Consider the following 16,766-nt stretch of genomic DNA (forward strand, 5'->3'; position numbering starts at 1 on the left):
CTTGATTTTTGTCCATTAAATAGGTGCTAGAACTTCTGGGTGCTAGTCAGGTGCCCGACGAGTTTTGCTCATTTACTGCCACAGTAGCCCAGTGTATGACAAATATTCACACTATGTAGTTGTTACCACAACAGCATGTAGTTACCTGATGATAGTGCGTGCAAGTGGCCAAGGGCTGAGCAGAACCACCTGAACTAGCTGGCCACACAGAGAACCTGTCACCAGGGACTGAGCCTGCTGACAAGATCAGTGTAATTCCTGGTGCTGCTTCTCTGTGGATTCACATGAAAAAAGTAAAAAAAAAAATCCAACCCCCCCAAGCCCCCAACAAAACAGGAGTCCAGAAGATCAAGATTTTTCCCCACGGTAAAAGTCTTTGTGAAATGCTTAAAATATTTTGTATAATTTAACAAGTGATTGAAACGAAGAAAATACTCACTGGTGCATGGAGATGTTTTTGACTAAGTCCGGTGGAGTTTTGTTTTCTACACAAGATATAAACCTCTGGCACTCTGGGGATTAGAAACAGAAAGGCTGACAGATTTAACTCTTGCAGCACAAGTGGTTTCACTATAACATGATACCAATACGATAAGACTGAAACCTGATCACAGTGTGACTTTCATACATTAGAATGTGAATCCTGTTACTACCACATACTCTAACTTTAAACACCAATAGTTAAAGTGACAATTCATTTCTATAGCATATCTGTTAAAAAAGTCTCATATGAGAAGAGGCTCTTGGTTTATTTATAGGCAAAACAGCTGTTTTCTGCATTCCACGACCTAGGCTGAGGTCTGCTCCAAGTCCTGCATGTACCAAGACAGCCTGGGTACAGAGTTACCTTGTGTGGAAGTGAAATGTGGAGCTCCTTTCCAAAGCAGTGAACAGTGCCTTTTTCACTGTATGCTGACACCTCCTATGGAACATACCTTTACTGGTGATTTTCTTTAATCACAAGAAAAGCGATAATTTTTGATGGTGGTACCAGACTAACCCTGGTCTGGAACTTGGGTTAGTTCATTTTAGAAAACAAAGTAAAGAGACACCTTTCACAGCTGCTTTCCTCTCAATTTCCCTCCTGAAATGCTCATTAAATATATAACAAGTAAAAGCAAATAATAGCCTCCAGCCAAATTAGCCCATTCATCTAGATCAGACGAGGATATGTTCCTCATCTACACACTGAAATGGTTCTGCTCATATCACCCATGTACCCAGATGCCGTAATTTTCTACTAGCACTCACTTTCATCTATCCTACCGCATTGTTAGGTGCAGCACATTCTGCTGTGCATCTGCCACTTTGTAACTGAAGTATAAAGTATTACTTTCTTAGTTAACATTGGGTACATGAATGTGTATTAGTACAAACAGGCACCCCCCCATACTGTTGCATATACAAGTACCTCCTTTGTAAAGATTCACAAGTGATGAGTACTTTTTCATGTTATCTATTTTTGTTCTCAAGCGATAATATTCATTGTAACTAGAAGTTTCCAACTCTGTCTAAACATTTATTCTTATATGGATTCACACTCTTAAATCTTAGCATTGAGATAGTATACACTTCTGCCCTTTTATATTTTTAAGTTCATATTATTTTCGAGGAGTTTTGCATTGTTTCTTTAGATTCATTGCAGCTTTTCTCTCAAAATCCACTTCATTTAATATAGATGCCCCTTTCTTAATTTTTTAAAAAAATATATAAGTGGGGGTGTGTCCTCTGTTCTGACATCATTATCAACATTTTGCCAAGCAGCAGCCAATATCTGCAATCTTGCCACCAGCCTCATGGTGGGGGAATCAATGACACATTCTAGATTGCTTTGCTTTATATGCATGCCGACTACAGAAAGTCAACTAAACATAAGCGAGCAATTCCTTCTCCCAGGAATTCCAGTCTAGTATCTTTGCCCGATTCCCAAAGGCTAAACGTGAATCAAGAAAGACTCAAAGATCAAGACAGAGAATAAGACTTCCTACTACTTAAACAGTTTCAGACCGAACCTCTACACAGTCACAAATAATCCCAAATGAACTGTCAGCACAATATGTCTTCCCAAAACAGAACATTTACACACATACTAAGTAAAAGAATGTGAAAGACTGGTTGCTAGCCGTCGTAATTTGGACTCTCCAAATACATTTGGCAATATTTGTCAATCCAGTTAAATCTGCTCTGTAGTTTACAGGGGCACATAAAACTCATACAAAGAAGCACAAAGTGATACACTCACACGGTCAGGTATTAACGCAGATTTAAATGATCAGTTTAATTAAACGAGGCAAGTTTAAGCACAGACAAGCCCTGCAGTGTATTTCTACTGAACACGTATTTAAAAAGATTGGGGGGGAGGGGGGCGGAACCACTAAGCTTTAACTCTTTTCTTCCCCCTTCATTGCCCAAACATACTCATCCTGCTGTTCAGATGGTGTGCATGTTTTGTGCTGAGCCATTTAGACATTACAAAGGAGCTCTTGGATGGGTTTGCTGTAGGCATTTTCCTGTGAGATGCAGTATCTTCCTGCATGTAGCCAGCACAGCCTTCACTACTACTCACAGCCTTCTTGCTTTGACAGCCAGCAGGTGCTTTAACTACTGGCTGGGCTAAGCCTGTACTAAATTGAACTGTAGACTGAAGCATTCCCCAGCTGGCTCCAGGACTGATACAGCAGGCAAATGACTGACAGCCAACTTTTCACAGCCCTCCCCTTATGTTCTGAGTGTAACTTTGCTCTGCTGAGCATAACCCCTGTGAAGCGTACGATGTGGCCCCAAGGTCTGTAAACCTCAGTCTAGTCATATATAGTATATCCAAAGAGGAGCTCTGTATGTCTTTTTCTTCTCTTTGTTTTCTCTGCTTTCTCGAAAGCTGTAACCAACTACTTGGCTCTTTTTTCATGCCAGGCTGCCAGCTTCTATAAACAGACCCAAAACCTGGCAATTGGTATGTGGAATTCTGGTTGCAATATCCCTGCTTTGCTGTCTATTTTTGTAGACACTTATTTCAGACACTTACAAGCCAAGGGTGTTTTCCTTTGGTTAACTATTCCATCTTAAAGGGAAGATAAGATAAATTCCTCTAGAAAAGATTCCAACTATCCCTCAGGTGATTTGTACTACATGAAAGAGACTTAAAAAGAGAGTTTTTCTCTCTGTCATTGCCAGATTTGCAAGTCAGTATTCTGCACACAAAAACCATGCTAATTTATTCAGTTCTCTTATCTTCCTCCTTTCACTCTCTCAGCTGATACAAGGCATGCCAAGTTCACCATGCTTCCCTAATGCTGCACTGCTGTTCACTTACTCTTCCAAAGGGAACATTCTCTACATCTATTTAGCAAGATGGCTTTTAAAAATAGGAACACAAAATCCAGTGCTGAGTTCAGGATAATTATGGGAGATACAGCAGGTGCAAGTATTCTCTTACACAGCATTTTCTGATGATACGACAAATAAAAACTTTACTTGCAAAAGGCTTAGAGGGACTTTTCAGGGTACTTCTGTTGTACAGCTTTTGAGAACTATAGTAAACAGCCTACTGTGAACAAGTTTGGCCAAGCTAGTAAGTGGAAGTGAAATTTGAGTGATGTTCAGCCCACTTGATAAGACAGCCAGCATTTTTCACTCCAAAATCCACCAGGCTCCTGTCAGATGAACAACCTAGATTCGCATCACAGAGCACTTGGCCCAGACTCAGAGCATTTAGGCTTCTAATTTCTCCCAGGTCCAGGCGTCAGGATCTTAATTCCTTTGCTAAGGCAAGTGCTAGGCCTTTGCTACAAGATCTTCGAAAGCTACTGCTTTAGTCACTGCCTGAAGGGAGACAGCCAGCTAGGAGCAATGCCATAAGCTTTTTTTGGTATGACATAGCACAGGAGGGATGAAGAATTCCCATGACAGATCTACCATTCAAAGGGAAGCTACCACCATTTTGCACTGGCACCCAAAGTCTGTAAATTTGTCCCAGCGTTTTCCAGATATGGCAACCAAAATCCCTTTCACCCTATGAGTACTAGAAAATGTTTTTAATTCAATTTCAAAAGGCCAAATTATACCAGACAAGACTGAGCTTTCTGGAGAGGGCCAGGAAGGTGCCCGTGCCTCCCTAGTGGCATGTTGTCCCCAGACTTCCCACTATCATCTATTTCTTGCTGAATTCCCAGTTGAAGACAGGGAATTTAAAGACAGCAGAAGTTCAATAAGTGGAAATGAATTCAGAGAAAACACACCTCAATTTAATCTGTGATTTACTGAAATTTGGAGTTGAGACCAGACACAGCCTTACATGCATACATAGCCCTGTATTTTCATTGTGATGATTCCAGAAATCAGCTCATGGTGTTTATACTCTAAAATATCATGGAATAACTTTTCTGGATGAGAAATATAATACTGTTTAATTTGGATTTTTTTTCCCCTCTTGCCTGATGCTGAATATATAAGAGTTATTTGGAGATCAGCTTTTAATTTTCCAGGGCAAGAATTCTTCCGTATTGAATTCAACACATTAATGTGGTAGTTGGTTGATCCAGTTGAACCTATTTCAAATCCAGCCAAAGTCAGTCTAAAGATTTATCTACTTTGCAGTTAGTTTTACACATCCATTGGATTTTTTCTGTTCAACAGCAGAAGCATTGGGGAACATGTTTCTTCTATGCAGAAGCAGACACAAGCTTTTGACACAAGATAGGGATGCAACCTCCTCTTTTAATGAAAAGACAGGATCCAGTTTTATATTTAAGTGCTGTCCATTTGATGGGTATGCAAGTTCCATCAGTAGCAGGTGCACAAACTGGGAACCCTATCTGTTTCAATCCTGACAGGATTTCTGGCAGATCCACTATCTTTGATCAGATACCCCTGCAACTCATTATTTCCAGTGCTACAAAGCTGTAGCTCAACAAGCCATGCTTAAACCTCTCCGCTTCCAACTGATGCTCTCTTGACTGGTAACTCTCCATGCCATTCATCTTTCTCAGACAGGAAGCACCCTGTCTTTGCTACAGCAAGATGTAATCCAGCCCTCTTATGCCAACCTTTGTGCTGGCTGTACTGCTCACCTGATATCCCTCCAGGGAGCTAGTTCAGGAAACTAAATGGTCAGAAACAAGTCCCACAAGAATTTTTCTGCCAGTTAGCTCGCTAAACTGTCCCGCTCTTCTTCCAGAGCTAGCGCAAGGCAGGGGATGAGCCCTCTCAGGGGCAGTTAGCCATCCACATATCCATATAAAGCTATAATGCAAAATTTCATCTCATAATGTGGAAGCACTCATACCTCAGACCACCCTTCAGAGGGTCATCTACCACCTTCAAAAGACAACACACTAGATTAAGTCACCTTATGCATTCTCTCATGTGCATCTTACTGTTGTCCTGTCTTGGTGTGCACTACAAAGAACACTAGTGCTGAAAATATTTGTGTGCTTCACAGGTGCTATTGAATTTATTACGCTGTTCAAAAGGCTCACAGATAGCAGTAAGCAGCAAAAGGCTCCTGGTTGAAAAAAGAAACCTGGGAAAAGGGAAAATTATTGCCTACTGAAGTGTGAAAGATTTTTACCATAAAATAATAAAGGTGTCATTTTCAAATAACAGAATAATACTTCAGAATACAGCATAAATACTATAAAAGACTACTAGAAAGAAAAAAACAGTTTTCCGAAGTGTCAACAGTGAATATAAGTCATTCACACAGCTTTTCCTTCTAACCTCTCCTTTACAGTTTTATTTTCAAAGTCCTCAAAAACCTTCTTGCTTCAACATTTTCGAAATGAGCGTCTCATCTATTATAGCACAACAATAAAACACCAAATCGAAATCAAGTTCAGCTCCATTTATTTTACTATCAGGTACGACAATGCTGCAAGCTAACAATTTAGAAGCAAGTTTTGGAACTAAGACAATGCCTATTTGTAAACAATTATTAAATACAACATAATTACACAATTGTTTCCACAGTTTTCTGGAATGCAATCTGTCTTCCTAGACTTTCTTCCCCAAACTGTATAAAGTACTAGAAAGTTCTTAGTGTCATCTTCCAAGCTAAACAAAATGCACCAAAATGGGTTCAAACTACAGATTTACTTTTAATGACAAAATGATTTACTTTTAATAACAGAATGATTTAGGTGCATCAGTCATTTTCTAATTCCTTGTGCTGAAAATATTCTGTCGAACTACCCAGAATTCAAGAAGTTTTAAAGGTGCTATATTTACTGATGCTGATGTAAAGGCAAAAAGCCAAAGCCGCCTCCTCTAGACTTCAGAAGGTCAAACAAAAATAAATGCAGCCAAGAACTACCCCAGAAATTTGGAACTAGAAGATGTGCAAGCAAATCTTAGCCTCGTTATAGTCATTATAACAAAACTCCCATCAAATGTCTTCAGTGAGTACAGGGGGTTCATCTTTCCTCCAAAAACATCCCACTTAAGACACTAAACACTCAAATTTCCAGTGCTGCAAATACTGGATCTCAAATCCAGCAAAGCAAATTACTACATACTTTTGCAGGACTGCTCTGCTTAATGTTGGCAGCCAGCATGCCTAGAGTATCAGACATTTCTCACTCTCTTTCATTTCCTTATCTGACTTGGCTGACCCCAGTTGTGATACGGCAAATCACATCTTGTCTCCAGGCTCTTCAGTTCTACCCAGTCCTTACTCTCGCAGACCTCCCCACTGAGGCTGGGGGATTTATTTAGAGGCACAAGAGTTCAAAGGGGTTTTGCACCTTTCTAATAAAAAGAGATTCACTGTAACCTGCAGGTAATCTCTGATCAGCAAGACAATTCTCCTAAAGTTCCTGGTCTGCTTCATAGACTACTCATGCCGTGAACTTGATCATCATGTTGGCAACCTGAAAAGTTTGTATAATTAGCAGTTCTACTCAGCTATTAAGACAGTCAATGGACACAGCTGACCCCAAGAACGTATCAGAGTCCAGTTTCAAGAGAACTCACAATTGTTACTGCTGGTCCACCAACAACAAATACAGAATATGAATTTAACATGAATGTTGTTGAAATAACCCAATAAGCATTAGTATACAGGCAGTAATCAGTGGCTTAAGTGATATTTTCTTCTTCTAACACATCTAGTGGAAGCTTGAAATGATTTTGCTAGCTAGACAGAGGTGCCTTTCTTGTGTTTAAAAATAGCAGTAAAAGAAAAATACTTTCATTTCTCAGCACCAAGTGCTTAAGGTTGATTACAAATAATTGATAAAGCCTAACAACCCAGCACAATACCTTTCTATTATTTCCAAGCAGTTAATGCCAACACTTTCAGAAGCAGCTTTTTTTTAGTGCATTTTTTCATCCAGCTTATACAATCCATTGTTGTTACTTGTTCTAGACACTTAAACACAAGTGACATGTATGGAAAAAAAATTAGCCATGTAAATTTAGGTATTCAAAGTGAGGGGATCCCTCTGAAATTTTGGATGTACAGGACCAGCACATGCTCACAGAGCTATTTAGTATCCTTACTGTTGGATTTTCAAAATACTATTATTCTGCTCCTCTATTCTATAGTGCCTACTACACCATAAACACTGAAAATAACAACTGACAGTATAAAGTGTTTCCCAAAACAGGTGTTATTTCAACTATTCAAAATTCCTTTAAAGACTATCCAAATGCAAAACTCTCCGCTTTAAAACAAACAAAAAAAATGTTTTTCGGAAGTGCTTCAGTTGACAACAGAAGAATGATGTCCCTCCAAAGGGGATTCAGCCTTTCAACAGATGGTGTTTCGTTAAAACACAGCAGGAAGGACAACATATGTAATGATCTTTACTTTGTTGCCTTCCTTCTTACAAAACATTGGTCCTATCTAAAAGGGAACAGTCAGATTTGCACAAAAGGTTTAATACCTCACATTAAACTAGGATAAATTATACTGCCTGCCAAGCAGGCACAGACAAAGGAAGTTTGCGCAATGGTTATCACCAAACAAAACCAAAAGGGCGTGCTGTCAAATTGCTGCCCTTGTTCAGGGAGAGCAATGTGGAGGGCAGTTTCTCCAAACTCACTCCCAGCAGAGGCCCGGTACAAAACACACTGAGGCCATGGGAAAGGATCCTGAGGCTTTGGGGGTTTTGGATCAACCCTATAAGACTCTGAATTATGGAGGAGTTGTTGGACCATTACTTCAGTTAAACACCAGCACCAGGTAAATGCTCCCAGGCTGTTGTGGTGACTCCTCACCTGCAACAAGCTCCGCCAGAGAGAGGACTGACCTGCTTCCACAGCCACATGATTTTAGAGGAGGAATCCCTGTGCCTGCACAGATATCCCCATAGCCTAGCCCAGCGCCCAATTAAACAGCAAACACACCTTACTTCTTACGCTATTTAGAAACCAAATTACAAGTCATGCAGCCTAAACCAGAGCAATAGCTGTAATTTGTGGCGTTTCAACACAGTGTACCTATTGCCAGATTCAAAGGCACTGAGCTATGTGGCCGGGAGCAGAAGCCAAACATCCCTGTCACTCCAGAGTGCAGCACCGTGGGGGGGACAAAAATCTATGCAGGACAGCCGGTCCCTCTATGCCAGAGCTTCTGCAGGTGAGAGGGAGAGGGGGGAATTTTCCTTTTGGGGTGGTCCTGGGGAGTGAGGGGGTAACTCAAAAGCAGAGAGATTAAATAACTTGTTTGTGACTTGACAATTCAATAGAACAGCCAGACCAACATCATACCAACTAGCCTCTTCTGCTGCAACATCTGCTTGTGACAAGATGATATATATTGCAAGCTACGATGAGAACTGTTTGCCAAATTAAAAAAAAAAAAAAAGACAGAGCGCAAAGTAATTTGTCCCTGATGAGAAAAATAAATTTCCCAAAGATGGACATTTCAAGGCCTGCATTCTCACATCACCACCCAGCTTTCTGGAATAAGTGTCATGGTGTATCAAAAGCATTTCCTTCAGACACTGTACCAGCAGTCACCAGCATGTCTAGTATGTGAACCATGGACACTGAGAAAGGGGAGGTATAGCAGGCAGAAAACAGTGCACACAATTTTGTACAGGACGCTAACAAATAAGAGCTGGTCATGTCCTTGTTATGAAGCAGACAGGATCTTAAATTGCACACGTATCCTCTGAGTACATATGCTTTTTAGCTCCAACAAAGAAAGCAACTGATATATATCCTTGTCAGCAGTTTTAATGCAAAAAGACTTGAGAATGTTATAAACAACTGAAGCAGATGATACAGAATTACTGCAAGTATATGTAAATACGGACACTCTGCCATTGGCGTAAAGCTCCAAATTCAGATCTTTCTTAAGCTGAGTAAAGCCTGCTTAACAGTAACAAACCAAAAACATTTCAAGGTTTCCCCTCCCAACTGTTGCTTTAATAGTGGTAGACAAATATCCATTTAAGCTATATTGCTAGCAACTCTGTTTTTCCCAGATCCTCTGCTTATTTTCTCAATAACCTCTTAAAAACAAACAAACAGACAGGAGGACTACATTTTAAGGATTAATAAGCCATTATTATGATTATACAGTGTTCTTACATGCCAAATAATTTCCATGGAGGAGGAAGAGAACTTTTCAGCACTTACCATAAACATAATTTTTATTGTAGTTGTCCTGGTTTTGGCTGGGATAGAGTTAATTTTCTTCCTAGTAGCCAGTATAGTGTTGTGGTTTTGATTTAGTATAACGTTGATAACACACTGATGTTTTAGTTGTTGCTAAGTAGTGCTTTCACTGGTCAAGGACTTTTCAGCTTCCCATGCTCTGCCAGGTGCACAAGAAGCTGGGAGGGGGCACAGCCAGGACAGCTGACCCCAACTGGCCAAAGGGCTATTCCATACCATAGGACGCCATGCTCAGTATAGAAACTGGGGGGAGTTGGCCGGGGGGCAGCGATCGCTGCTCAGAGACTGGCTGGGCATCGGTCAGCGGGTGCTGAGTGGTTGCATCACTTGGGGTTTTTTGTTTTTCCCTGGGTTTTGTTTCTCTCTCTCGTTGATTTCCTTTTCATTACAATTTATTATTATTATTATTGTTGTTGTTATTGTTATTATTTTATTTCAATTATTAAATGGTTCTTATCTCAGCCCATGAGTTTTCTTACTTTTGCTCTTCAGATTCTCTCCCCCATCCCACGGAGGCGGCGATGGGTGAGCGAGTGGCTGTGTGGTGCTTAGTTGCCAACTGAAGCTAAATCATGACAGTAGTGATGGAGAACAGCAGCAGATTTCAGAGTACATAATGGAAGGCAATTTTAAAATCTGTTTTAAAAAGGGGTGATGTACACAGATATTTTGTATTTGCAAGCCCCCCCACGCTAGCATCGAGTCACTCCACTCGAAAAAGCAGATGCACTTCCCTAGCTCATCTTCACTGTGCTTTTGCATACTTGCTCATCAAAGGCCAGTAACCTTTCCACTGGGTGTAGAGTTGCAAATGAAAGACATTTGTCTAATCTGTCCTAGGTTCATGATTAAATTCAAGTAAGGATTTTTGGAACAGCCTCTCTGTGAAACCACATGAAAGGGACATTCCCATTTGCTTTCAGATTTAACCAGGGATCTAACTAGAGCAAAGGGAATTTCCAAGGACTGGCCCCATTGCCACCGAGGAAGAAAATGGACTGGCTATGACTCTTCAGTTCAGATGCTACAAAGCCAAGCAATAAAAACAGGAGTAGTGAATCTGCAGGAAGAGCTGGAGGCCAGGTGCAACTAAAACTAGTTCTAACCCACCCATTCCTCCCACAATTGCCCCTTTCATGGAAGGTCCTGTGGAACAAGGAAAAAAACAGCAGAGAAAAACAGATGCCAAGAAAATAAAGACATATAGACATATTCTTACTTTTCAAGCAGTCTACCGCACAACATACCTAAAAAACGTACCTCACCTCCACTGCAACTCTTCCTACCAAATGCAATCACAAGTCTTTTACCTTCACAAAGATTAATTGTGCAGCACAGCTAGAGTCCGAACTCACAACATCCTCACATCCAGGGGTCCCTATGCTTAACACTGAACTATGCAAACAGGCTGATTGTCCTGTCCCTCCTCCCAGGCAGTCTGAAGGTAGGAAAGATCTGTGTAAACTCCTACAATAAACACAACTGTCTCATTACAGGCTTGGTAAATTATAGATCGGTGGAATGGTAGAGACTGCAACAAAAGTAGTAATTATGGAAAAATGTCTGGAAAAATAAATCTCAATAGCTACAGAAAATTTTTTGTTTTAATCTGAAATTGATCTGTGAACATGCACCATTCAAAAATTAAAGCAACTCTGAACTCAAGTTTTCTCACCCAGCAATTTCTGTTACAGCTGTATCAATGATAGCTGCAAACGTTTGGAGAATGAAAAAAAAAAATCACACAACTTCAATAAAATTTCTATGCATGGGTACTCACCAAGGAACAATCAGAAGTACATTGAAAGTACAGGGTCTGTCTTTGACAGATCTAGTCAAATAAGGACAGCAGTTAATTAAAAAATATACATCCCTTGCTGGAATAGGCATTGCTCCCTGCAAAAAGAAACAGGCTCAACATAGACAACAAGACCCAGTTGCTGCCAGCTGCAGGGTTTTGCAGCTACTGGCATGGCAAGGATGGCTCCCTTGCAGGCAGGAAACAGAGCTGGGACACTCTGCAGCCCCCAAGAAAAGGCAAAGACCTGGGGCTGCTGGCCTTGTATGGAGATGAGGGGGAATTCACTCAGCAACGCACAAGCCCCTCTCTCCAGTTATCACTGCCTCATTCCCCACAGGTGGTCCCCTGCCTCACCAGGCCAGGGATGTCCCCGGGACAGTGGGATAACTTAAGGCTTCTCCTTGTACCCACCACAGGCAGTGATAGAGAAAAGCACAGGGGCAGTGTTAGACCCCTTGACAAAGCCCTCCCCAGGCATGCCCAGCTACTGGCCCTTGGGAACCAGACCACCCTGCGCTTATGGCTGCAGCCGAGGGGGCTGTGGGGACAGAGCAGGCAAAAGGGAATAGAGATGGAATGAGACAGAACTAGGAAAGATTGGCCAAAAAAAGAAAAGGAGGGAAAAAGAAAACTTTGAAAACCAGGTGAAAGAGCAAAATCAAAAGAGTGACCACCATAAAGCAAGCAAGGAACTGAGGGGAGAGGGGAAGAAACATGAGGATGAGTGAAAGTGCAGACTCTGGAAAAGACTAGAGCACCACAAAAGGAAATAGTAGGTCAGAGAACAGAGAAAGACCAGGCATAGGGAGGTCATGTTTTTCTTCAAATTTTACTGAAAGTTTGGTTTTCTACAATGACCTTGATTGTTGGTTGGTTTAGTTGCTCTAGCAAAACAAAAACAAGACAGGAAATTTCACAGTTGCCTGAATCAAAAAATATATGGAAGAGAAGGGAAATGACAAACATTTTAATGATTTTGGCAGAAATTCAATGGGAAAAATTGAGTCCAGTTGAGGTTTTCATTTTTAGGAACAGTGATTTTCTTTCAAAATTCTCTGAGAGATTTTTCTTATCAGTACTTTATTTCAATTGTTTGTTGGTAGAACATCTTGCATTGACATATTTGATCATAACACTAGGGCTTTTTATCACTTAAAACAGCTGTCAATACTGTAACAGTAGTTGTGTTTCAGTATGTGGTAACTTAAACCTTCAAAATCTCAATGAATTCCATCCACATTGAATGCATGACAGCATCCGTCAACCTAAACTCATTTAGAACCAGGCAACACTGACTTAAAGTTTATGCACAGGGCATGGTACACACTCGGGCAAACAGCATGGAATATGCTTTCAAATATAGTTGACCGTACAAGCACATAAACCACCAATAACATTACGATATATCTATTTTTTTTCCTTCATCTAAATCAAAGATGAAAGTCAACAATATTGTGCCTGAGGTTTTGCAAACATAAAACCCAAGAAAATAAACATTCTGAGTTTCTCAACACCAACAATCAGAATTTGTCTTTAATGCACAGATACAGAAAATAACATTTTATATGTGTGTGGCTATGCACATATGTAGACATTTTCTATTCATATAGCACATAGTCCCAAGCTTTTCAAAGAAGGAAACAGTGCCTTTATAAGTAACAAACATTTTGTTTACTGTTTCATAAAATCTGAACTACAATGTTATCCCTCACAACTGCTAGCATCATTTTTTATATATGTAACTATTTTAGTAATTTCACTGTGTGATCATGCTGATCATAATATGCTAGCAAGTGCACTGAAAAGCATCAGTCAGAGTACTTACCTCTTAATATTGAGGCCTCTTCCCATCACCAACTCTTGATGCTTCCTTGAGGACTGGGCAGGTGGAAGCTTAATTTGGTTGTATGTAACATTCAAGGCTGCATTTTTCGTGCACTAAGAGCACCTATTGACTTCAAACAGGAACAACAGGACCTAAAACAGGGCATAAAACATGGCGAGAGCACAGAAGAATCAATACCTGTGCAAAACTGTGTTGGTCAATTTAAATGTAACAAGCAATTACTGCATTACTGCATAATACTTGATGACTGGCAAGAGAGAAAATACGACTGTAAGAAAGTGTCCTGCCTGTATTGCTCCTTGGTGTGTTAACTCTTCAGTACTTTAAGCACCACCCTGAAGAAAAGTATGAACTATGGATCTCTGCTCAAGTGCACACATCTGTCTTAACACTATCACTGTAAGGTTGGCTTCACATACAGTAAGTCAAAAAATGTTGTTACATGTGAGTTCCACAAGAGATACATTTCATGAGTATTTTTTTTTTAAGCTTGCATGATGATCAGTCTTGTACACTGTGACACCAAGACTGGGGAATTGTGCCTTTTTTTATTCTTGCCAATGAGATATGCAAGAGAAAACAAAAAAATGTCCCTCTGTACATAAAATAAACAAGAACAGCTAGATAGCTCTAAAATATGGCAAAACAACAAAATGCTGTCTGCAGTTAAAATGAGATGAAGTTAAACAGGAAAAAAAATAGAAGAAATCTAAATCTTCCTATTTGAACAAGCAATCACATCTCTACTTTTCACCTGCCAGCTCCAGCTGTGCACAGCAATTAAACATACTATACTCATAGGCTGGCACTATTGTCTTGTGGGATTTTTGTTTAGTCTGTGGTAGATGGCTGCATTTTAAAATAATAATAAAAGAGAACTTCGTATTATCAGAACTCATGCCAAGCAACTATGAAGAATTTTGATGGCTCTTTCATTTCGCATGGGGCTCTAATCCGCAACAATTACCTTCTTCCTGCATGTGTGTGTTCCCTCTTTGTGACTGACAGTGAATGTAAAAGCCAGGATAACTGATATTGGCTACAAGCCACTTGGATATGTCCTTTTCACTTAACTATTTCAGGCACTGGCCACTCCTGAGGTTTAATCCTCAGTTCCTGACTTGGACAGAATGCTTATAGATCTGGGATTTTTCTATACAATGGATTGACCCATTTATTTCTGCTCCCTTGATTTCCTAGATGATATGATGACAGCTGTAATTGACTCAAGCACACACCTTCATAAGATCAACAAAAATAGTGAGAGTTACAGTTTTGGTTTGTATAATTCGTTCACTTCACAACCTATGAATATCAGGTACAATGTAACACATCTGGACAGAATTAACATGCTCCAAATAATGCAGGATTCTTTGCAAAAATATTTTTCCTATAAAATAAAAAGTCCCTATTTGTGTCCACCACTGGACTCACTGCTAAAATTATTATTTTAACAAGATGTCATGGTATTTATTGTGTTGTTAGTAACTTCTCAAAGTTTTAGATTCTTACTATTTTAAAATTGCATAAAAGGAAAAATACTTTACTGAGGCAATTCAGAGCCCACTACATCAAAGTAAATATTCAAGAATCACTTTTAAATGACTACTGGGTGCCATTTTCAGTTTATCACTGATTTGTGTTTTTTATACCTCTTATCCAAATGATCTTGGATATCCTTGGCTTCTGAGGAAGCTGGAGAATTGTTTCAAAGATGGCATGATTCTTTCAAATCCAAGACTGAAAACAAAGCTCACAGATCCAACCCCACAAGTTCACGTATCAGTAGTTTGCACCAATTCCTGCAAACACAAGTTCCAAATAGTTGTAGATGTAAGCAATGTCACAGCAAAACTGAAGTTGACGGGTTTGTACATTACTAACAAAGCTCCCCAAAGAACTCAAAGAAAACCCCCAAACAACCAACCAGTGCTACTACTGAAAATCAGCATTGGGGAAAAAAACTTGTGTAAATTAAATGTTAGAAGAGAGTTTAATCTATACATGTCTACAACTGAATGGAAGCCTTTCCTTCGAGCTGAGAGAGAGAGTTTTAGAGCAGTACTTTCTTCCAGGATATGTTCAACTACATAATCTGTTCTGATCTGCAGGGGAAACGGATCTTTTCCAAATGGCTGCACTGAATGTAATTTTCCATGCAGTTTTAACAGACTGCAATTACTGACATTGCTGCTGCAAGCAAAGAAGGTGAAAGTTAAGCGTTAGTTTTTAAGATGTGCTAAGCTATTAACATAATTGCCTTTTTGCAAAGGCACGGATCTTCAGTCAACAGCAAGATAACTTTTGAGTTTTGCTGACCAACTAAAGTTACAACACCTAGGTAGACTACTCTTTTTAAAGATTAAAATATAAAGCAGAATATTTGAGATATTTTCTTCCTATATAAAAATTCTGTAACTTAAATAAATGCCTATCTCTACTAGAGTAGTTCTTCTAATAGAAGAACTATTCCCCAGCAATGACCAGACAGTAGCGTGGCATAAAAAAAGCCAGCAGGATCAGCTTAGGATAAGATTTAGTTCTTCAGATTTAGAAACAACTGGTGTTTCAGCTGAAACACTAATCAGCATAATAATTGTCAAAGTTTAACTTTCTTGATGTCAATGTAGTAAGTTACATTGCAATGAGGTGAAAAGGGACTGTTCACAGCTACCTCAGAGCTGCTGCTTGTTTGTCCCATTCTTGACTCTTGATGAAATACTTTCTCTGTAATAGAGACTAGCAGTTCTTTAGTGAGGCTCTCAGCTTTTCTGAAAAGCTTCGATAATATAAGCATTTAAGAGAAGATTTCTGAAAGCTCAGAGGTGGCTTTCAGTGGAATTGGTACTTCTGAATCACCAAGGGATCTTAAGAAACTTCCACAGGAACTACAGGAGAATTTTTTCCCTGTTCTAATTACTGTTCCAATTACAAATCAGGTTTACAGATCCAAAACACTACCCAGTGTGACATCACCCAACCTTACAGCAGCTGTTACAACCTTAAACCTTTGTAGTCATTCAAATCTATTTGAACTTCTACAGTCCGCTGAAGGTGACAGCTTTGCACAAAGGCTTTACCATACCATACTAGTACAATTAAGCCTTAAAGCCCAGATCTTTTAAATTATTTCAGATGGACAGGCTGTCAGTCTGTACAAACATCTGTCACAAGGGGCCTCCAACACTGCAAGGTCTTATCAACAAGAAACCGCTTACAGGACTGGAGCCTACCTTTGTATTGTAGCAAATAGGTACTTAGGATGTTTTATATGTAACCAAACATTAGTGGGCTAATTGCTGAGCAATTATTTATCCAAACCTGAATCTTGGCATTTCTCAAATTGCCTGTCTTCTGATGTTTTTCTGTTGTTACTACAGGAGAAGCAGAGCAACTATCCAAAAGTCGTCGTCGTCGTCGTGTGTCCCCCCCCCAAATACCATGAAGTCTTCACTACCTTTAATCAACCATTCTTGCCCGCACCTTTCTGTTGAC

At 39.8% G+C, this 16,766-nt stretch overlaps 1 long non-coding RNA gene across 1 annotated transcript in view; it reads right to left on the reverse strand.

Moving 5' to 3' along the window:
* Nucleotides 1–439: 439 nt before the first annotated feature.
* The window catches only part of LOC140649786 (uncharacterized), a 31,970-nt gene continuing 15,643 nt past the window's right edge, over nucleotides 440–16,766 (reverse strand). The window contains exons 2-4 of the long non-coding RNA XR_012041757.1: nucleotides 14,924–15,073; nucleotides 13,251–13,402; nucleotides 440–512 (exon numbers count right to left, since the gene is read on the reverse strand). This is a non-coding gene — a long non-coding RNA (uncharacterized lncRNA). The remainder of the gene's footprint in view (nucleotides 513–13,250; nucleotides 13,403–14,923; nucleotides 15,074–16,766) is intronic.

The sequence above is a fragment of the Ciconia boyciana genome, chromosome 3 (assembly GCF_034638445.1).
Source record: "Ciconia boyciana chromosome 3, ASM3463844v1, whole genome shotgun sequence".
In the NCBI taxonomy this organism is placed as follows: domain Eukaryota; kingdom Metazoa; phylum Chordata; class Aves; order Ciconiiformes; family Ciconiidae; genus Ciconia; species Ciconia boyciana.